This window comes from Canis aureus, chromosome 10 (genome assembly GCF_053574225.1).
Source record: "Canis aureus isolate CA01 chromosome 10, VMU_Caureus_v.1.0, whole genome shotgun sequence".
Taxonomy (NCBI): Eukaryota; Metazoa; Chordata; class Mammalia; order Carnivora; family Canidae; genus Canis; species Canis aureus.
Window position 1 is genome coordinate 37,916,449 of NC_135620.1, and position 22,239 is coordinate 37,938,687.

At 43.8% G+C, this 22,239-nt stretch overlaps 1 long non-coding RNA gene across 2 annotated transcripts in view; it reads right to left on the reverse strand.

The window, feature by feature from the left end:
* Window positions 1-15,241, reverse strand: part of LOC144322238 (uncharacterized) — a 29,414-nt gene extending 14,173 nt beyond the window's left edge. The window contains exons 1-4 of one of the 2 annotated variants that reach the window (XR_013387824.1): window positions 15,093-15,241; window positions 14,625-14,674; window positions 14,468-14,517; window positions 13,788-14,083 (exon numbers count right to left, since the gene is read on the reverse strand). This is a non-coding gene — a long non-coding RNA (uncharacterized LOC144322238). Of the gene's footprint in view, window positions 1-13,787; window positions 14,084-14,467; window positions 14,518-14,624; window positions 14,675-15,092 lie in introns of those variants that run through there. The other variant, XR_013387825.1, reaches the window with a different exon arrangement.
* Window positions 15,242-22,239: the final 6,998 nt, after the last annotated feature.

Sequence of the window (22,239 nt, forward strand, 5' to 3'; positions counted from 1 at the left end):
TGCCTGCTTTAACAACCTCCAGCTTTTTGCCAGCCTCTTCTGTCCTGGGAGTCTCTTCTGAACACACTCTTTGTCGGTGCCTGAAAGGGTGGCACCCTGCCAGCTGGGCTCCGAGCTGTTGCTTATTCAGCCTGCACCTACTTCCCCATGTGAGTGCTGATCGAGTTCGCACTCTGGGCTGCCTAGGCATGCAGAGCATGGGTTCTGTTGATGGCAGATCCTGCTAATCTTCCCTGGTCTCTATCACATGGGCTGCTCTGAAACCTGGCCCCCTCCATCCCGTGATAGAATACTTGATTGCCTTTCCAGAGCATCAGTGAGACAAGCTGGGCCAGAGAGAGATCCTTTTGACACTTTGCTAGAAACTTCCTATCCAGGTCAGACGCAGTGTCACCCACTTATGGGTCTTTTGGTCACTTTCCCATTCCCATTATTGAAAATCAATGTCTAGTTTTCAAATCAAATCCATCACAAAAACAAAGATAAAAGTCAACTGCCCTGAAGCTACCTCCTTTGCTAATCCCGAAGCTAAAATGTTAGAAGATACCCAATTTATTTGGGAAGTTCAGATTTTCACAAACATGCTACATTAGCTTCTCAAAGTCCTGTTGTATTGCTCACCGAGCCTTTCTCTCGTAAGATTTGCTCCATTTTCTTGCAAAATGTTGAAATTCCCAGTTGTATGTTTTCCCTGGATTATTTCCAGGGAAATAATGCTTTCCTATTTTGGAAATCGGTCCCATATGTCTTCTTTTAATATTTCTGATAAATCCCCTGATCATGATTCATATTTTTCAGTCCTTTAATAAGTGGACTTCTTAAGCAATTGTTCTGATCAGTTTTCTAATTGGGGCATGGGGAGGGCTACTCCTTCAAATCTACTGATCCGTATTCTTTCCAAGGGCACTTTTCCCTGGGTTGGCTTCCTTTGTAGATATCACAGAACGAAGGCAGAGCCAGAAAGAAATCTGTAAACAGAAATAGGGTAAAACAGTAGCAGGTTTAAAGGTGGGGGGCGGGGATAGTCAACTGTTTTCCCAAATTCTTTTTGTGAGAATGTGGGAGAAGGGAACCAGAAAGGTGTTCAGAGTGGAGCATGTCTGGGAACAGGAAGAAGAAAGGTAGAGATAGAATAGGATCAGGGAAGGACCCGAATTGCCTTGGTATGAGAACAAGGTAACGCTACCAACCCAAGCAACATCTAGGTAACGAGTCGAGGCCCTAATCCTTTCAGGACAAGTTCTGGAATCTCTGGAAAGCAGTGGCATCCCTGGTGTATTGGGCATGAGGAGCAGGGGCATTAGTTAGGAACCCCTCCTCTGTGCCTCGACATTTATTTTTAGGTATCAGTTGTCGTATTCAATAACAGTTATCTCTCTTTGCTATTTAGTTTTAAGACTAGAAATTAGCAATTTCAAAGGAAGAAATCTCAGTTTTAAAGATACTCAAAGTCAGCAAAATATTTCAGGCATGCACTAGAATTTACAACATATTAAACAAAAATACACTACCTCACAGTCTGCACCCCTGCTTCACTGTCTTGGATTTTTAAAACAGAAATTCTAAGAGGTCATAGAAAATAACAATCGATTGGACCCACCCTTCATTGTTCTATCCTTACAATCTCGTACCGAGACTGATGTTTTTCATCTAGTGTTGAAGTGCAGGCATATGTTTTATCACAGGAGCTGAAGACGTCACCTGTACACAGTGTGAACTCAAAGGATTCACTACTTGCAAGAATTCACTCCCAAAAGGAGCATGAATGTGTGTCTACTTGGATGGCTGAGGATTTCTGAATTAGCTCCCACATAAAATACAGTATTTATTCAATGATAAGCAATGAAAATGTGCTAATGTATGTGTGTGTTTATATATCATACACAGAATATAAACATATAATCAAAACTCAACGGTGACTGCAGCAATTCTTTGCCTTAGACCAGCAAAAGATTTTGCGAGGGGTAGAGGGGAAGACCATTTTTATCACTGGTATTTCTTAGACTCACTGGTGCATGTTGAAGAGAAAAGGCTGGCCAATACCACACCTGTCCCTAGAGGGTTCAGCTCTTGCTACGCTCTCACTACCACTGCTGGACAGTCACGAGGGTGGCAAGCAGGGCAGCTCGCTCAAATATGGCCAGAGGGCTGCTTGGGCAAGGAGGAATTGGGGTCTAAGATAAGGGTCTGTGTTGTTGGCGGTGTCAGATTATGCCTGGTTGTTTCATTTCACGTACGTATGCTTTGTCTCCTTGACCTGACTAGTATCTTCAGGGCACTGCCATCAAGAGTCGCTTGAAGGCCTCCCACCCCATTTTGTGCTTCTCTGAATGGTCCCAGTCCTCGGCCTGGCCCTCTTCATACAGCACAGTGTTTGGTTCACTTCGAGTCTTCCGTAAACATCTACTGATAGAGGGATTTCTCCAATCGACATCCTCTCTGTGCTGTTTGAACTCATGAATCATACCCTCCTCTTCTGTTCATTACCTACCCCAGTGGACTTGCTTTTCTCTAACACTGTTACATAAGACTCTTGATTCCCTGCAACCCTAGTATCTCATCTTCACTCTTTCAGCTTCTGCTACCTCAGAAGACCAACACAGGGGAAGGAAGGAAGGCAAGCAGGCAGGAAGCAGAGAGAAGATCCCCCAAAGATTTCAGTGCACTGGATCCACCTGTGATCATTCGGATACAGGTTCTTTGTACCCCCAGGGCCTCGTGAGGTCTCCCATCATCTTTACAGAGCAGAAATGCCATACCCACAGAGGCGTCCCAGGGCCCGGGTGGAAGGGCCAGGGGGGTTGCAAGACGCCACCCTTAGGAGATTCTGCAGGCCCTTGTCTGTCTTCTTGGGAGCCAGATTCAGCTCTGCGAGTTGGAGCAGTTCTTTCTGCCCACCCCCAGACCCTGCAGTTTAGTTCTTCATTAAAAGAAGGTCCACAGAGGGGCTTAAACACAAAACTCCCTATAATGGTGAATACTCAGAATTACTTTCCACCTGATACTGCTTCATTTAATTGGACTAAAGCAGGCTCCCCTGGCTCCAGGCTCCCTTGAAATCCTGCCCAAATTTGCCTGGCTCCTACGTGGGCCTGAGTAAATATGCAGCAGGTGCGCCGAGGGGTTGTGAGCCGGGCTCCCATGAACTGTAATGGTTGCTGCATGACTGACTCCCCAACTCCTCCGCCCTCCCACTAAATCCCAGGACCCTCCCTGCTTATGCAAAGAGCAGGCTCCCCAGTGTCGTCTTATGAAGAAGTGGTAGAGCAATTTCATTTAATATTGCTAGTGCTTCCATTAACCTGAGTATATTGCTCTCCATCCTCAATTTAAGACTCCCTCTTTCTCTTGATTATCGCTGTATTTCAGAGCGCCTGAATGTCCTCCCCAGACCTCTAAGCCAGCCTGGAATAACTTGATGATGGAAAGCTATGGTTCCTTGAGGTTTCTGGCTTCAGAGGAATGCAACCTTCCTGTGCCCCACCTGGAGGTCTTAGAAACCAGCCTGGGGCCTCCATTGTGCTCTGAGCATGGCTCCCTCTAGTGTGCTTCCATGTTCTCTGTACTCCCTCTCTCCTCCCTCCTTCCTTTCTCTTCTTTCTTCCTTCTTGTTTTTTCCTTCATCATTCTCTTCTTTTTGTTTGTTGAGATTTGTGGGACAAGAAAGTGTTTCACAGTTTTGTTGAGGAGAGTGCACAGAAGTCTGTTATGGACTAGTTAGAATGCACTGGGTTAATATTTAGATGTCTGGGACTCTATATGATTGATTGATTCAATCATTAATTCAACAAATGTGTATCAGGTGCCTACTGTGTGCCAGGCATTCTCGTAGTGCTTGGGGATGAATTATGAGCCCAACTGGTAATGGTTCTTCTTTCATGAAGCTTAAAATTTAGTAGAGAGAGAGAGAGAGAGAGAATAAGCAAATGCATTTAGAGCAGATGATCATAAATGGTATAAATAAAAATAAAGCAGGGTTAGGGATTAAAGAGTAACTGGATGCTACCATGAGTGCTCTGGTATACATATACCTTGTTTGAATGATAGAGGCCTCTCTACCTCTAAATTCTACATCATCTACAATAAGGATGATGGTAGGAATGGGCTAAGGACACACCCATCCTGGGGAAAGTAGAAATGGCATGTATCTGAGTCAACTGTCCCCACCTCATAGCCTTCCTGGTCATGGCTTGGAAGATGGGGCAGGACCCCCAGGCCTCTGAAGAGCGCCCTGGGAGCATAAGGCACTGATGTGACCACAGAAAGCAAAAAGATCACTACCATAGCCCTTCACGCTACCACCACTGGTTTACTAAATCCCAGGAGATACGCATAACCCCCATCCAATGCATGCTGTGGGAAGCCAAGGACAGAATGAATGCTGGCTTTTCAAATCTATGATAATTGAGCTGATAGGCTGCAGCCAGATTCCTTCTCCATCCTAATGCATCTTCAGGGAATGGTCCACTGCAGCCTGGCCAAAGGAGAACATAGTCCTCTGACCTCAGCAAAGAATGGGGATCATGGGGCCAAATTTTCAAAGACAGGACAGCACTCTAAGAAACAGATGCTAAGCAAAGGGTACGAGAATCATATGCCTTCCATAAAGATGAGTTTCTAGGTATCTGTATGCAACTAAGAAAGAATGGGGGAAAGTCTTAGAGTTGGTCATACTTGGGTTTGGGTCCTGGCTTCACAAGTTTCTAGATACCTGGTTTGGGGGGATTTAGTAAGCCTTGCTAAGCTGCAATGTCTTCGTTGGTAGGATGCACCAAGCATATCTTATTCAAAAATTTGTTGTGAGGATTAAAAGAAAAATATTAAGTGGATAGTGCTGGGCATAAGGTGAGAGCCTGGCACTGAGATGATGACCAAATGTCATTTCCTGAGATTGTGCTTAAGTAGAATGATGTCTCGATTTTTTTGAAGACTAAAGAACTTAGGGGTAAAATATCATGTCTATAACTTACTTTAAAATATTCCCCCAAATATTAAATATTAAAATATTAAATATTAAATATAAGTAAATATAAGCATCTTTCCCTCCACCATGGAGAACTTCTAGCCAGCATAACACTTACCCACTTTTATTCAAAATCTTGTTAACATCAGTCATTGTCTTGGTTTAAAAACTTTCTACTTGTCAACAACTCTATATTTATACCTCCAAGCCAGACCTCTCCTAGGAGAACTTCCGATTCAAATACTTAACTGCCAACTTGACATCTCAAAGCTAGATGTCCCAAATGGAATGGTTGATTCCCATCCCAACCCTATCCCAACTAGCTGGTTCCCTGCCCTAGCCCCAGCCAACCTTTCCCATCTCAGTAAATAGCACCACCATTCACCCAGATACTTGGGCCAGGAATCCTCAGGATAGTTCTGACCCCTCTTCCTTTTTCATCCCTCACATCCAGTCCATCAGTGTTCCCTAATCCACCCGCTTCCCACCCTCTCCACTGCCACCTTTCTGGACCATGACAACAGCCTATGAAATTAATCTCTCCCCTTCAGCTCACAGAAGCTTTGTCACTCACCTGCTTAAAACTATGCATGCATAACTTCCCTTATGCATACGGTGAAATCCAAGCACCTCCCCTCGGCCTGGGACACCAGGCATGATTCCCATTTTCTTTTCCACCTTCTCCCTTCTCCTCCCTTTCACTCCTCTCTTTCTCACTGCACTCCAGCCACACTGGCCTCCTCTTCATTCCTGCAACAAGCCAATCTCCTTTCCTTCTGTAAGCTTGAGTTCTCTCTCCCTCCATCTTCCCATATCCAGCTCCTTCTCATCCTTCAGGTCTCAACCTACATTTTACCTCTGAGTATCCTTCTGTGACCCTCTTAATCCCAGTTAGGACCCTCGGCCATTCTTTCTCATAGCACACTGATCTGATAGTGTGCTCCTTCGGAAGAAGAAGGGTAATCTATTTACCAAAATATACCCAATGCCTCACGTAGAGCTCATTGAATATTTGGTCTATAAATGAATGAAACAATTAAAAATTCCACTACCCCCCCCCAAAAAAAAATCCACTACTCTCATTTCAAATCCCTCAGCTCTGCATCCCACACCTTGATCCTCAGCCACAGGTATCAGGCCACCCCTTTGGCCAGGCCCACTGTGGCCACAGAGGCCCCTCTCTGCAGAGCCTCACACTTCCTATCTCAGTAGGTTCCTCTGTATCTGCCTCCTAGGACTGTGCTGCTCTTCAAAGGTGGATGAAAAGTTCTCTTTGCTCCAACACACTTGAGTACACATGTGTATGTGTCAATTGCGTGCAAGTGTATGCAATATGCAATCTTGTATTTCTCTTGCAACAACTGCTGCCCCTAGGTTGCCCATCCGACAACTCCCGAGAAATGGGACCGTGCAAATGTTAACAACGGACTACAGACCACTCCTTATTGAAGTTGGGCCCCATGCGAGGCCTTCTCCCTGTGCTTTCTGAGGTGGTTTCCTGCTGTTGCCGAGGTCAGCACTGAGACCAGCTTTGAACATGGAAGCCTCTCCCATCCCAGGGCGACTCTGGCTTTCCTATCAGACTCCACACTAATGAGAAGTGAATGCTGCAATCACAGGGCGCCCTCTGAGGTCGCAATTACGTAAGGATTATTAATGAAGCAACAATGTCAAAATTGTGTGAAATCAAACTCAGATTTAAGTACTTAAAATAAACAGATATAAAGTAACAGATGTCCCGTTTTGTTCTCAGATGATTTCATCCCTTGTTAAAAATAAATGTCTGGCTTGAAAGGAAGAAAAAAATAAAAGGGAACTTTACTTCCATGTTAAAAATTAATTGAATCCAGAGGTTGGTAAAGTAACTAAGTGGTGTGGTTTTTTCTTTTTTTCTTAAGGCAAAGATATATTTGTGTTGATTTTTATTTCAGCAAGTAATGAATTCATTGCATAGCCCCAACTTTGATAGACCAAACTCACATCCTTTGAAACCCAAAGGGAAAATTTCTCCATAGTTATTATGTAGATAAGAATGGGGCCCAATGTATCTATCTGAGGAGAATTTAGTTCCATGCTAAACCCCCAAGGATACAACAGCAGACGCTTCAGAAATCACAAGTCCTAACTGTCATTCTTGCAGCCACGAGAATCCCATTGAGGTGCTCTTTGCCTTGGAATCTCAGTGTGGAAGTCCCAGAGAAGACTCTTACTGAAATTAGTAATGGGAAAGGCAAATTAGGTCATCTTGTCCGTCCCCCTGCCAGCTTCCTACACTGTGGTTAATTTTCTCCTCCTTTGATCAGATACATTTTAAATGTTTCAAGAGATGAAAATTGCACCAGTTGTCTCCCTCCAGAATTCCGTGGTCTACTGAAGTTACGGGACTCCATATTCTACTTGTGAATGTGGGGTTTTTTCCAGGAGTGGAAGGTTGTTTGTGGGTTGGGGGCTGCCTTGCCTCCCCCAAATGGCTCCTCCGGATTTCTGGTTTTGGCCCAATCCATAGTGATTAGAAATCCAGAGGAATGTTCATCTGTCCCAAATCACAAAATGGCCCCGGGAATATTCAAAGGAAATAATTTATTTGTAGAATCTGACAAACCAAGGGGATTGATACTGATGCCCTTTGAATAAAAGATGGAGCAGCTCATAGCCCTAATGCCGGCTCTCTGTGCAAGACAGTAACATGGAGCAACATTTATTGGAGGGGGATAAATAATCCAGATAAGAAACCACATGTTTCCAGGCCAGAAAATACATGTGCTTTTAAGCTGTTAGCACTTTGAAAAGTAAAAATATTTCATATTTTTGAATGAATTAAAATTTCATTACCCTTATTGCAAATCCCCACCTTTGAACCCCACACCTGAGAAAACCAGCATCGGATTAGCAATGAAAAGTAAACAATGGGATCATGGTGATGGTTGTACTACATCGTCAAGGCACTTAATAGCACTGAACTGTACACTTCAAAATGGTTCAAATTTTTTTTTTAAGTCTAAAAATGAAGCCTTTCTAACTGTAGGAGGAGGAAGCGGGGAGCTCCTTTATGCAACGGGATGAGTGGTTGGCAGTGCTGGAAAGGCTGGCATCTTCAGCCTTGTTTTAGAGCACACACCCTAACTCTGGGTGATGAGGAATGGAACACCAAAGTGCACAGCAGGCAGGGAGTTAGAGACCTGGGGGTTGGTATGGCTTTGCTCAGCTCCAACCTGCACTTCTCTGCATTGCACTCTACATGCCCTCCAGAGACAAAGAGGGCGGGACAACATGCCTTTGGGAGCCATTCCAGCCCCAGAAGACACTGCTGTTGCCAACTCCCCATCTAGTCTCCTTCCCTACCAACTAACAGAACCTGCATTTTGGTTTTGAGTGTCCACTCTGCCCAATTATTTAAAACAACAACTCTAAGATCACTCCCCTGCCTCCCTTGCAGCATGTGACTTCGTTGTTCTGACTGATGATCCTGGGGAGGTAGCCCCTTTGCCTCTTCCCCTTCTGCCTTCTTCCTTTGCTCCTTCCTGTTTGCCATGCTTCAGGAGCCCTCGTGCCACCCTGGGGAGGAAGGCAGAAGAGAGGAGGAGGCTTGGCCAACAGTGACATTACAGAGCTGTCGTACAAGCCCTTGCAGGGGCAGAAAATTGTTCCTTCTACCCTTCTAGGCTTTGTTAGCTGGTCTAATAATTAAATTGATGTAAGACAGATTAACAGAGAAAAACAAGTTTAATTTTGTCCATTCGGGAACCACAAAGATATGAGACTCATGGGCAGTTGAGGCTACTATGCCATCCCTAGCTGAGGAATGGGTTAGAAACCTGGGCCTTCAAAGGGGAGGAGAGTGATTCACAGGAGGATAAAAAGAACAGATGTTTAGTAATTAGATGTCTGTCCTACCATACAGATAGGTCTTTCAGATAAAAATTTCTCTGGTGATAGCTCTCTAGATGGGCCAGACTCCCTACCTAATTTTTTTTTTTTTTTCAGTTAAGGGAGAGGCAGAAGTTTCTTCTGAGTCAGCTGGGTCTTGATTGCCTTCAATTCAAAATAATCCTATGCCCCAGTGGGATATTTTGGGGTGGCATATTCTGGTCTCCTCGGACAGACAAATCAGTAGCATCTGTGTGTGCATGTGCACGTATGTGTACCCGCAAGTGTGTATACATGCACATGTGCATGCTTGTGTGTGTGTGTGTGTGTGTATGTTCTCCTGGAACAAATAAACATCTTTACTTGTTTAAACCATGGCAGGATGGCTTTCTGTTACAGCCAGACACATTTTTAACTGATATAAGCTCTATGTCATGTCATTTGAAATTCCACATTACTCCTTTGAATGAAGTGCTGAAGGCCAGTGTTAAAATACAGATGCTCTGAAAGGGAACATTTTTAAGTTACAACAAGCCATTGACATCTTACTTCAAGTGAGTTCATCAAAATAGCTGTCTGGTCCAATAGCAAGGGCAGGCCAGGGGACAAAGGGTCTGGATGTAGGGAGGGTTCAATGAAGCCTCCAGCTGAGTCCCTCTGGGGACTAAGTTCTGGGGCCCAGGGCTGCGAGAGGCGAGCAATGCTTGAGGACCGATAGAGCACAGTTAGAAAGGATGTGGAAAAGGCCAAATTCGTCCTTGAACTTGTCTCTTGTAGAGGACGCTTCAACTCTGAGCAGCACCTGAAGGCCCGGGGGGTTCACAGAAACTGCTCTCAGACATTTAGAAGGAAGGTGGGAGAGCTTTATAAAAATCACCTGGAAGTTTTGACTTCAATTCAAAGATACATCTGCTCACAGTTTCTTTGCCTGCAAAGTGTGCTTCCCTCCCCCACGGCCTCTGCTTTACATCTCACCCTGCTTTAAGAGCCCACTCAAAGCCCAGAGCCTGCATCCACCCCTCCGGCTCCCCAGGACCCTCTCAGCATGCTGTGCTGGCTTCCAGCTCTTCCCTCCCAGTTCAGATGGGCACAAGCCTCAGCCCCTCCTGGTTGACTATCCCCTAGGACTGATCTGGCTCTGATTTGCTTTGGTATCTCCTGCAGGACCTCAGGTCCTATGGCCTACTTTTTTGGGGGGCGGGGGGGACATTGAATTATACACTTTTTATTGTAGTGTAGTTGACGCATAACGTTGCAGTAATGTCAGGTGGACCACATAGTGATTCAACAACTGTATACATTGTATACCACAAGCGTAGCAACCATCTGTCACCATACAATGCTATTACAGTGCCATCGACTATATTCCCTATGCTGTGCTTTTCATCCCTGTGACTTATTCATTCCAAACTGGAAAACTGTATTTCCCATTCCCCCTTAACCCATTTTGCCCACTCCCGTCTCCCTTCTCCCCTGTGGCAACCATTAGTTTGTTCTCTGTATTTGTGAGGCTGTTGCTACTTTTGTTTTTTTGTTCATTTGTTTTGTTTTCTAGATTCCACATGAGAATGAAATCATATGGCACTCTCCATCTGACTTATTTTCACTTAGCATAATACCTTCTAAGTCCATCCAAGTTGTTGCAAATGGTAAGATCTCGTTCTTTTTTAGGGCTGAATAATATTCGTGTGTGTATGTGTGTGTGTTTATATATATCTCATATCTTCTTTTTCCATTCACCTGTCAGTGGACACTTGGACTGCTTCCATATCTTGGCTGTTGTAAATAAGGCTGCAATAAACATAGGGCTGCGTATATCTTTTCCAATGAACATTTTTGTTTTCCTTGGGGAAATACCCAACAGTGAAACTATTGACTCATATGGTATTCCTATTTTTAATTTTTTGAGAAACCTCCATACTGTTTTCCACAATGTTTACACCAATTTACACTCCCACTAACAGTGCACGAGGGTTCCCTTTTCTCTGCACCCTTGCCAGTGCTTGTTATTTCCTGTGTTTTTGATACTAGCCATTCTGGTAGTGGGAGGTGAGATCTCACTGTGGTTTTGATTTGCAGTTCCCTGATGGTGAGTGATGTTGAACATCTTTTCATGTGTCTGTTGGCCATCTCTGTGTCTTCTGAATTGCATACTTTAAATGCATAAATCTTATGGTATGAAAATTATATCTCAATAAAACTGTTTTTTAAAAAGATGAATGGCTGGGTTTCAGAGGAAAGCAATGAAAGTACAATATGCTTGAGAAACACTCATTTTAAATAATAAATAGTTTCTTTTAAAATAATCGCACAGTTTTGCCTTTCTCAAGTTTGCATTGGCTATTCAGGGTCTTTTGTGGCTTGATACAAAATTTAGGGTTGTTAGTTCTATTTCTGTGAAAAATGCCATTGGCATTTTGATAGGAACTGCATTGAATCTGTAGATTGCTTCGGGTGGTATGGACATTTTATCAACAATAATTCTTCTAATCCATGAGCCTGAGATATCTTTCCATTTATTTATGTCATATTCAAGTTCTCTCATTAATGTCTTACGGTTTTTAATATACAGATCTTTTACATCCTTGGGTAACTTTATTCCTAGGCATTTTATTCTTTTTGATGCAATTGTAAATAGAATTGTTTTCTTAATTTCTCTTTCTGATAGTTCATTATTAGTGTATAGAAACACAACAGATTTTTGTGTATTGATTTTGTATCCTGCAACTTTACTGAATTTGTTTATTAGCTTTAACAATTTTTTATGGGATCTTAAAGGTTTTCTGTATATATTATTAGATCATCTGCAACAGTGAAGGCTTTTATTTCTCCTTTCTTTCTTTCTTTCTTTCTTTCTTTCTTTCTTTCTTTCTTTCTTTTTCTTTCTTTCTTTCTTCTTTCTTTCTTTTTTCTTTCTTTCTTTCTCTTTCTTTTGGCAAAAAGAGAGTAAGTACTGGAGGGGCAGAGAAAGAGGGAAAGAGAAAATCTTAAGCAGGCTCTATGCTCTGTATAAAGCCCAATGTAGGGCTTGATTTCACAATTCTGATATTGTGACCCAAGCTAAAATCAAGAGTCTAACACTTAGCCAACTGAGGCAGGACTACCCAGGCATCCCTCTTTCTTTACAATTTGGATGCATTTCATTTTTTTTTCTTGCCTAATTGCTCTGACTAGGACTTCCAATACCATGTTGAATAAAGGTGGCAAGAGTGGGCATCCTTGTCTTCCTTCTGATTTTAGAGGAAAAGTTTTCAGCTTTTCACTGTTGACTATATTAGTTGAAGGCTTGTTAGATATGTCCTTTATCATGTTGAGGTATGTTCCCTCTATATCTACTTCATTGAGTTTTATCATAAGTGGATGTTGAACTTTGTCAGATGTCTTTTTTGTGTCTATTGACATGATCATGTGACTTTTATCCTTCATTTTATGTTAAACCATCTTTGGATCCCTGGAATAAATCTCACCTGATCACAGTGTATGATCCTTTTAATATATTGCTGACTTCAATTTGCTAATATTTTGTTGGGGATTTTGCATCTATGTTCATCAGAGATATTGATCTGCAATTTTCTTTTCTTATGTCATCCTTGTTTGCTTTTGGTATTCAGGTAATGCTGGCCTCATAAAATGAATTTAAAAGAATTCCCTCCTCTTCTATTTTTTTTTACATATTTTTAAAATTTAAATTCAAATAACATATAGTGTATTATTAATTTCAGAGGTAGAGATCAGTGATTAGTCTTATTTAATACTCAGTGCTCATTACATCACATGCCCTTCTTAATGTCCATCACCCAGGTATCCCATCCCTCACCCCCCTCCAGCAACTCTCAGTGTGTTTCCTGTGGTTAAGAGTCTCTTATGGTTTGTCTCCCTCTCTGATTTTGTCTTATTTTTTCTTCTCTTCACCCGTGATCCTGTTTTGTTTCTTAAATTCCGCATATGATGATATGATAATAGTTTTTCTCTGATTGACTTATTTCACTGAGGATAATATCCTCTAGTTCCACCCACGTGGTTGCAAATGGCAAGATTTCTTTTTTTGATGGCTTATATATACACCACATCTTCTTTATCTTTCATCTGTCGATGGACATCTGGACTTTTTCCCTATTTTGGCTATTGTGGGCATAGCTGCTATAAACATTGGATGCATGTGCCCCTTTGGATCACCACATTTTTATCTTCGGGATAAATCCCTGGTAGTGGCCTACTTTAAAGCTAACATTAGTTGAGTGCTCACAACAAGCCAGGTACCACTCTAAGAACCAGTTCCTTCGATCCTCAGTCTTCTGGCCTTGTCTTCACCCAAGTGAGGGGCCAGTGTTGTCCTAACAGAATAAGGGCCCCATTCTGCTATGTAATAATGCTGGGCCCATTCACTCTACCCTCTTTTCTTCCCTCAAACCCTCACTCTGGATAACCTCCTGGCTTCTGCTACCAACAGTGTCATGCCCTTAGCTATTTCTGCTGTTAAAAGATACACCAGGGATCCCTGGGTGGCGCAGCGGTTTGGCGCCTGCCTTTGGCCCAGGGCGCGATCCTGGAGACCCGGGATCGAATCCCACATCAGGCTCCCGGTGCATGGAGCCTGCTTCTCCCTCGGCCTATGTCTCTGCCTCTCTCTCTCTCTCTCTCTCTCTCTGTGACTATCATAAATAAATAAAAATTAAAAAAAAAATTAAAAAAAAAAGATACACCAGTCCCTCCCTATAAAGTGCTTTTTTTTTTTTAAGGCTTATTTATTTATTTGAAAGAGAGAAACAGGGAGAGTGTGAGCAGATGGAGAGAGAGAATCTCAAGCACATGCCTCATTGAGCATGGAACCCCACATCGGGCTGGATCCCAAGACCCTGAGATTATGACCTGAGCCAAAATCAAGAGTCCGACACTTAACCAACTGAGCCACCCAGACACCTTGCTATAAATTTTTTAATAAAGGAAATGACTTCATCATGAGACTCAGATCAAGAGGCAAGGAAACAAGGGTCCTGGAGAAAGAGTGTCCTAAAGAAGAGGGCCTGGTGAAATTAGTCTTACACAGCACAGAGGAGGAAGACCTCATTGCTAGGCACCCAAATAACCTCAATAAAATAATCCAATGGGGGTAGCAGGATAGTCCTTGAGGGGTAGAGTTAAACGTGTGGATTGAGGCATCAGAAAAATGTGGTTCATGTCCCTACTTTACCACCACCTCACTTTGTGATCTTGGACAAGTCACTCTGTGTCCATTAGCCTCAGTCTCCTCATCTGTAAAATAGAGATACAGTTCCATTGGCTCACGTCTCCTACATTTCTGTGGGAATACAACAAGAGAATCTGCATAAAACACTAAGGGCGTTTCAGCAGGGGAGACTTAATACCAGAAATTGGTACTAATATTTTGGAAGGGCTGTTGGAGCCAAACCAGGAAGGCAGTGTTACCCAGAGAGAGATCAGAAACTGCAGGAAGACACTACCCTCTGGGACAGGAGGCACTGAATGGGACGGGGGGGTTACCCACAGCTCACAAACTCTGTCTCCTGAGGCCGCTCGGGCCACCACCACTGCCATGCTGAGGAAGCCAGAAGACCGTGCTCTTGTGGGGGCTGCTGCAGGAACCCAACAAACCCACAGGTGCTGCCACTCACTAACCGTGTTACAGCGGCCTATGGTCACCTTCCATCGCCTGCTGCTGCTGCCACCTGCTGCCACAGACACTTAATTAATTAGTTAAAATATTAACATAATGACTTCTCCCTTGTTCCCATGTCCCAAGATTCTGTGAGTGCTTGTCAGCAATAGAACCTACCCGAAGCTGACAAGGAGGTCTGGGAAATATAGTCTTCAGGCTTCTGAACCCTGGATACAGAGGAGAAAATAGCAGGGTGAGTATGGAGCCAAGAACCAACTAAGAAATCACCAACACGAGCAGTTAGCGCAATTCAGGTACTTAATTATGTTAACTGTCATCATCATCATCGCCATCATCCTTGTTAATTCTGCCAACAACAAGCAGTGGAACCTCAATTTCACTTCTCTGGGTTTCAATTGCTTTGTCTTTAAAGTGAAAGAGTCAGAATGGATGAGTATTAGATCCCTCTCAACAAAGAATTTTCTTCTTTCCCTCACTTTTCCAATCAACGAACATTCGCTGAGCACCCAGTATGAGCAAGGCACTGATAGAAAATTGGCACGATGGGGTTTGCACTAAAGATTACCGTCTAGTGATGGAGACAAATAAATGAATAGCCATGCTACGTAGTAATCATGAGCTCACCTAGCTAGTTAAGAGCAAAACAAACTGACTCCAGTTCAGTACTCTTCCCTGTTTTTCTCGTCACTTCCTTAGCTGTTCTAGCAAATTCCACAGTCGGGGAAATTATCTTCTTTTGCCTCTGGGTGTGCACAGAACCTCCAATAAGCTCCATTTCCCATTGTTCGTCATCTACCCCCTCCCCCACCTGGGCTCCAATATCAACTTGTCAATGATGTAGCAGGGAGATGAGCTACAGAGCGGGTCATCAGCCTGGGGCCCTGGTCAGCACCTGCAGAGCAATCAGGGTAATAAGGGATGTAAAAATATGAATGCTCTGGGTCTCCATGATTTCCCTGTTTGCCCAATCCGTCACTCTGCTACCCATGGATTTCCCACTATTGCTCATGACCCTAATGTGGAGTGGGAGACCCTGTGTATTCCATCTCTTATTCCTGCTCACTCTGAATGCATTTCAAATATTGCCGTGGAAACGTCAATTCCCCAAGCCGAGAAGACCCCCGTTTCCCAGAAGCTACTTCTACAAACTCTAGAATATAGATGAGCCTGGCCCAATCACGCGCTACATCGGGACCCAGCGGATTTGCAGCACACCTGCATTGGAGGTAAATCGATTGGTGCTTCTTAATCCCGGCTACTACCAGGCAGGTTCTCTCCTACTCATTGAAGCTTAGTAGCAACATGCCCTTCACTGTAAAGAGAATTCTTTGTCCTCTCACTTGGGACTAAAGGTCAAAGTTTAAATCTATATTTAATGCCATTTTCTGAAAACTGGATTTGCGATTCCCTTTATGTTGGTATTACATATCTTAAGGGATTTCAAGGGGAGAAATCTGGGAAGCCCAGTTTCTGAGAATGACCTTTACTTTAAATGTGTAAATAGGATGGAGCTTTTGTTTCTGCTTTTTAAACCTTCTAATTGTGCTTCCAAAGACAGTTCTGGAAAGCATGGGCTGTGCGGAGTGGTTGCACAGCAGCCACTTTGAAAAGCAGAGACTTTGATTTTTGTCTTATGCAGATAGAAGGCCGAAGGTTAATGGCTCCTGCACCGTTGGCCTGCTAGGGACAGTTTCTTTAGAAGCTTTGTACCTTGAGCTACAGTGATCCCTCATTAGAATATGCAAATAGTACGGCCTTTAAGTGCCTCGGAAAAGGGAAAGTTCAAATTTACTTAATTCTATTTTTCCTCTGAATTTTATAAAACATTATTGAAGTGGCATCAGAATATCATTCAGAATGTCAGTTTTAGAATATTTCAAATATTTACCTAACGGTTTTTTAAACGGCCGCTTTCACAGTCTGAATGTGGCACTAAAGGCAGATCTAAAATTGACTTTCCTCACTGCATAAGCTCAAACTTGCATATTTAAAAGGCAGCGATAGGGATTTCTCAGTTTGCTGAGTGTCTCCAGGCATGACCAGGTAGGTAGGTAGATCGATAGGGAGGTTGGTGGGTGGGTAGGAATAATTGCAATATTTAATAAATATACCATGATAAGCTTATTTTTTCTAAGGTCGACCACATGTTATTATCACATAATCCCCTACCCTCAGATTTCCTAAAATTTGGCATGTGTTATTTTGAAACATGACATGGTTGTATCCAAAGAAGGGAGGCTCTGGAATTAGAATTTTCATGACTCAACAACATAATAAATTCTGTCCCCAGGAAGCTCGCTCTCTGGGTCCTACTGTACGCTCTGCCCTCGTGTCTCCCTATCACTCCGGCAGCTAAGACCCCAGCAACTTGCCAGACCGTCTCTGGGTGCTTACTCTCTCTGCACAGTGTCCATCCATAATAACCTGGGAGGGGTAGCTTTTCTGCAGATGAGGCCCAGGAAAGGGCACAATGTGCCCACATTCAATTCCAAACTGGTAGGACCAGGCTTCAGCCCCAGGCCCTCCTGACCAAGAACCCACACACTCCACCTGATTTCACTCTGCTGCAAAGTGAAGTTCACTGGGCTCCCACCTTTGAAAAATGGACTCTTCTTTTTTTTGAAGACGGCCACCTCTTACAGTATTTATTTTTTTCTTTCACCCACACATGTCCTCCCAGGCCCCTGCCTCCTCCATCAGAGGGCCAACTCACAAACAGTTTGTGGCAGATTTGGGCTGGTGTGGCAGTCACTTTAAAGAGCAAACCGGATCTCTTTGTGGTCAGCACTAAGCTGGCCCAGACCGAGCAAAGCTGTGCATGCCTGGGGCAGATCTGTTCACAACTTATAGCCACAGTTGAACTTAAGCTTTCAGAGAAGCATCTAAATATCCACTTTTTGATTGCCCCCAGATTTCCTCTGCCGCTCATGGTCATTTATGCCTTAACCATCCCCTCCTGCCAGCTACTTCTGGCCCAGGAGCACCCCTTAGCGACACAGCACTTCTCTCACCCGGTCCCCTCATCTTTTTCCTGGTGGGTCTCGGTTTCTTCCCTCTTAGAAGCCAGGCTCCTGTGGGCTTTGTCCCTGTGCTGCCATGGAGCTGTCACTGAAACCACCGTAGACCCTTGCCTTTCCAGAATGGCCAGTCTCCCGTGTCCCGTCCGGCATTCTTTATTTAGCCGTGGCTGCCTTAGGCGAAGCTGATTAAACTCGCCTCCTCCACTGCCACGCTGCATCCCTGGGGCTTTGTGTTACCTCTGGCTTTCTTCTTACCTCTCCTGTGATCTTTTACCTTCTGTTCTCTGAGCTCCCTTCAATTCTCCCTTTGCACTTTGTTTCTATCTGACCTCCTCTATTCCTTCACTTTTAACTGTAGCAGACTCCAGGGAATGTCATAAAAAAAAAAAAAAAAAAAAAAAAAGAACACCTGAACACACTCTCTTCCCTCTAACTATTCACTACCATCTCTCTCCCAGCCCCTCCTTTCTCTTTTAAGGCAAGTTGCCACCTCGCCTGGAACTAAAAATCAAGTTTCATTGTCTTTGCCCAAGGGTGTTTCCTTTCTCATTCCCAACTCCTACTCTCCCAGCCCCTAGCACTCTAATGGTTTCTCTGAAGGAGACTCTCTTTTCTTTTTTTCCAAAGGATCCCGAAAAACTCCTTCTTCCCCTCCATCCTCAGCAGAAATGTCGTAATTCGGGATCTGTGTCTCTTACACTTTGGCTAATGAAATTCTTGCCTTTTTGTGACGTCATCCCATGACAAAAACCAAGACTGTCCCCTTTGAAGCAGTCTTCGAGGGCTTGTAGTAATCGCACAAGAAATGCCTTGTCATTGCAAGTGTTTAATAACTATTGGTGAAGTGCAGATACAGTTCAGAGTGTGGTTTCTGGAATTGAGCAGTTGAGGGTTCAAGTCCTTCCTAGATTCCATACAATCTCCTCATTTCTTCTTCTGTAAAAGATAATGTATAACAAAAGCACCTATCTCATGTGTTTGTTGTAAGGATCAAGGGGAATAATGTGTATGAAAGTTAAGACACAAGTCTGGTATAAAATACTGTTCAAAAACATTAGCTGTTATTTTTTTTAAGATTTTATTTATTTATTCATGAGAGGCACAGAGAGAGAGGCAGAGACATAGGCAGAGGGAGAAACAGGCTCCCTTTGAGGAGCCTGATGCGGGACTTGATCCCAGGAGAAGGAGCTGTATGGAATCTTCTGGGGAAGATTGTGATCCTTCCAGGATCACAACCTGAGCCTAAGGCAGACGCTCAACCACTGAGCTACCCACGTGCCCCAACATTAGCTATTATGAAGTGGTATTTGATAGACAAGGAAAAACTCCGTGGAATAAGATGGTAGCTTCTTACAGTTTACTCTGTGACCTTTTTTTTTTTTTTTAATCTCTGCTTATTTCTAGATTTAATTGACCCAAATTGATTCCCTTTGTTTCCCAGGCCAATTTCTAGTTGTTGCTTATGATGCCCATTTTGGGTCTGAATAGTTTAAAATCAATCAGGCAGTGTCCCAGCTTCATCTAAAGGTCTCCAAATTCACCTCTTCACTCTCTATTGGCAGCCACTGTCTGAGAACTTTGAGGTACCTAAGGGGTCGCCTTAGGGGACAAATGCATGCTTCAGGAAAGAATTCTTTTGGACTCCCCTGGCCCCCAAGCCAACTCTATGCATTTTTATGTCACTTAAGAGCAATCACAAGAAAGGCATGGGCACAGTTCTTCTACCAGAGAAGTTTACTCTTTTAACTCTTTTAACTCTTTTAATGAAATTGGCCAACAAATTCAATAAGCCTTTTAGAGAAGGATCAGTTCAATCAAAGAAACAGGGAATTCAGTATAGCCATTGGTTTTGCTTATGGGGGGTTGGGATGAGGAGTTATTTGTGGATGAGCCAGTATTGCAATGGAGACAAAATGGCTGGGGATCTGGATTCCATCAATCTACTTTAAAGCACTTTCAAGGAAGTTGCCTTGACCAAAGGGTGAGAAGTCGGCATTTCGCTGCCTTCTCCGCAAATGGTAATTTTTTTCAACAGCCCTGTAAGTGAAAGTGGAAAGCCCAAGTGTTAGCCATTATTCCCACGAGAAGAAAAGAGAGCCCAGTCCTGCTGGCTGCAGCCAAGACCTGGAAGCCAGGACACTAGGAGCTCTTGGTTCTGTCGCATGACTAATTCTCCATGAAGGCGCTTTGTTTTCTCTCCCTCAACTTCTGCATCTGTTAAATAGGAGTCACTGGGATCTAGGATGGCCAGGGATTCATAGGCAGGAACAGGCATTAATGAGGTGGCATATGAAATATTCGGTGAGATTCTTGGATAGAGATTTACCAGAGATTACATACTTGCTTTCCCGCTTCCAGATTTAACAGATCTGGTCTGTTAGTGTTCACTAAAAATTGAAGGATAGCAAGAAATCCAAATTTTGTTTTGCAAAGAGTGCTTCAGACATAGCCAGTTTGGAAGAGTCCCTCCGAGCTTTGGGTTTCACCCTAGCCTGCTTTTCGAACTCTGGCACGAACTGCTGGGTGTGATAGATGCCCTGGGCCTGCAGTCTTAGCGTCACCCACTTCCACACCACACCCCTCCTCTCTCAGTTCATGCTATGGCTTCTAATCCTATTTCATTATAAAAGATCACAAAGCTGCCTTTTTGCTGCTAAGTCTCAAATATACCCCGACAGCAACCCTTTAGAGGCTACAAAATAGTGCCTTTTTTTCATTGCTATTCTAATATTCAAATAAGTGGGTCATCTAAGTCGCAAGGATACACATGTTTCCCCAGAAGATTCCATACAGCTCTTCTCCTTTGAAAGGGGGAGTAAGAGACCTTTAAAAATACACTGGTAGTTTTGTTCATCGACTGAGCTTTTTGTGAAGGAAATCGTATAGCATTTGCCCTGCCCACAGATTGCCTCATCCAGTGAGCCATCTTACAGAGAGAGAGCCCTTCCCAAACATGCTCCATACCTCATCTCGTCTTCTCCCCCCAAAACGAGAAAGTGCATGTTCTAGTCTTTGAGGAATGAGAAAGGTTTGAGCTACAGCATTCACTCAGAGAAGGCACCTGGCCTTCTGGCTTCCCAGACCTCAGCCTCACTCTCCTTAATGTTTTTCTTTGTCCCGTTTGTTAAAAGAGCCAATGCAGAGCATGTGTGAAGCTGGTCTCCAGGGAGTAGCATGCGCTTACTAGTGAACCCAATGAGGGAGGAAGCCAGACAGGGTCATGCCCCCCTCCCCAGCCCCCTTTGTGGAATCAAGCTGGCAGTCAGCTTGGAATGTCTAAGGAGGGAGACTCTAGTAGCCAATCTAATTGCACAACCCCACAACCCCTCTGCATCGTGAGTCACCCTCCCCCTGCAAACCCGCAATGCTTTGATGCAGCCCTTCTCAGAGCCCTGGTCAAGTTGCTGACAGGCCTGTCTAGCCCACTCCCCTCTGAGTCTGGGAGAAGGGGGGGAGGGGCAGCATTATATCTTTCTCTGTGTCCTTCTGTGCCTAGCACCGTGCCTGACACTTTGGAAGCCCTCACTAATTGTTTGTCAGATGAATGAACACAGATAAAATAACAGTTGACAATTAACTCGCTTCAAAGGATGGAGAACTCTATTTCTGGGAGCTGTATTGAAGTAATTGGTTCACAGATTAAATCACCAAAGTGCTTACTGGACAAATGAGTAAGTGACTTTCTTGGCACACTTCATAACAAGTGACACATCTTTGACCAGTCACCAGGAATGTGAGTTTACCCATCAAGTATTTACTGAGACACATCGACAAGCTCAGGACTGTTCCAGTACCTAGGGTAAAAGAGCAGAAAAAGGAAGACCAAATAGAAGAGTGAGACCCATGCCCTGTCCTTGAGTATCTTAATTGTGATGAAAAGGGACAGATTCAGAAAGCTCTTTGCAGGACCCTTCTGACACTCCAAGCTGGCGCCAGAACCCCAGGCAAATTCTGTGGGGTTGCAACACAGCTCAGCCAGCCAGACTGGTTCTGGTCACAGCATCTCAAGACCACGTCATGTCACAATGCACTATGGTCACATCACTAAAACATCCCGACATGTGTTCAACCATTGTGCAGCCAAACCAGTGTCTGTGGGGAGATGAGTGGTTCCAGTACAATCACAAGTCAGAGTGTAGAAAAGGCAAATGAAGAACTCTAGTGGACACGCCAACTAGAGAAGGGTTGGGGACGTGCCAGCCTCTGACGTGCTATCAGAGCTGTTGCCTCTTCCTTCTGTCTGTCCAGATTTCCTCACCTCCTCTCATCAAGGAGTGTGGCTAATTTTTTTTTTTTTTTATAACTCAACATCTATTTCCAACTCTTTTTCTTTCACATCGCTCCACTGTAGCAGCTGGAAAGGCTGACTCTGAGTTTTCCCAGCTGCCTTGTGAGGAAGGGTGGTCATTTGGTTCCTCTGGATGATGAGGTAGAAGCATGAAGTCCTTTAAGGGTTTCTGGAAATGCTTCTGCTTTCCTGCCACGGCCCCCACCCAAACTGCCATTTCTGTTTTGAATACAGACGTGATATCCCAGGTTGGGCAATCTTCTTGGGAACACGAGAGAAAAGGTCAAGACAAAAACAGACACATCAGTCCTGACATCACTGGGCCACCAAAGCAAATTGCAGACTTCTTGTTAAATCCTGTTTCGTTGAAGCCACTGTGAGATTGTTCTGTTACTTGCAGCTAAATGTATTCCAAACTTGTTTCAAGATTACACTTTTTCTTCTTCTTTTACGTGAAGGATGA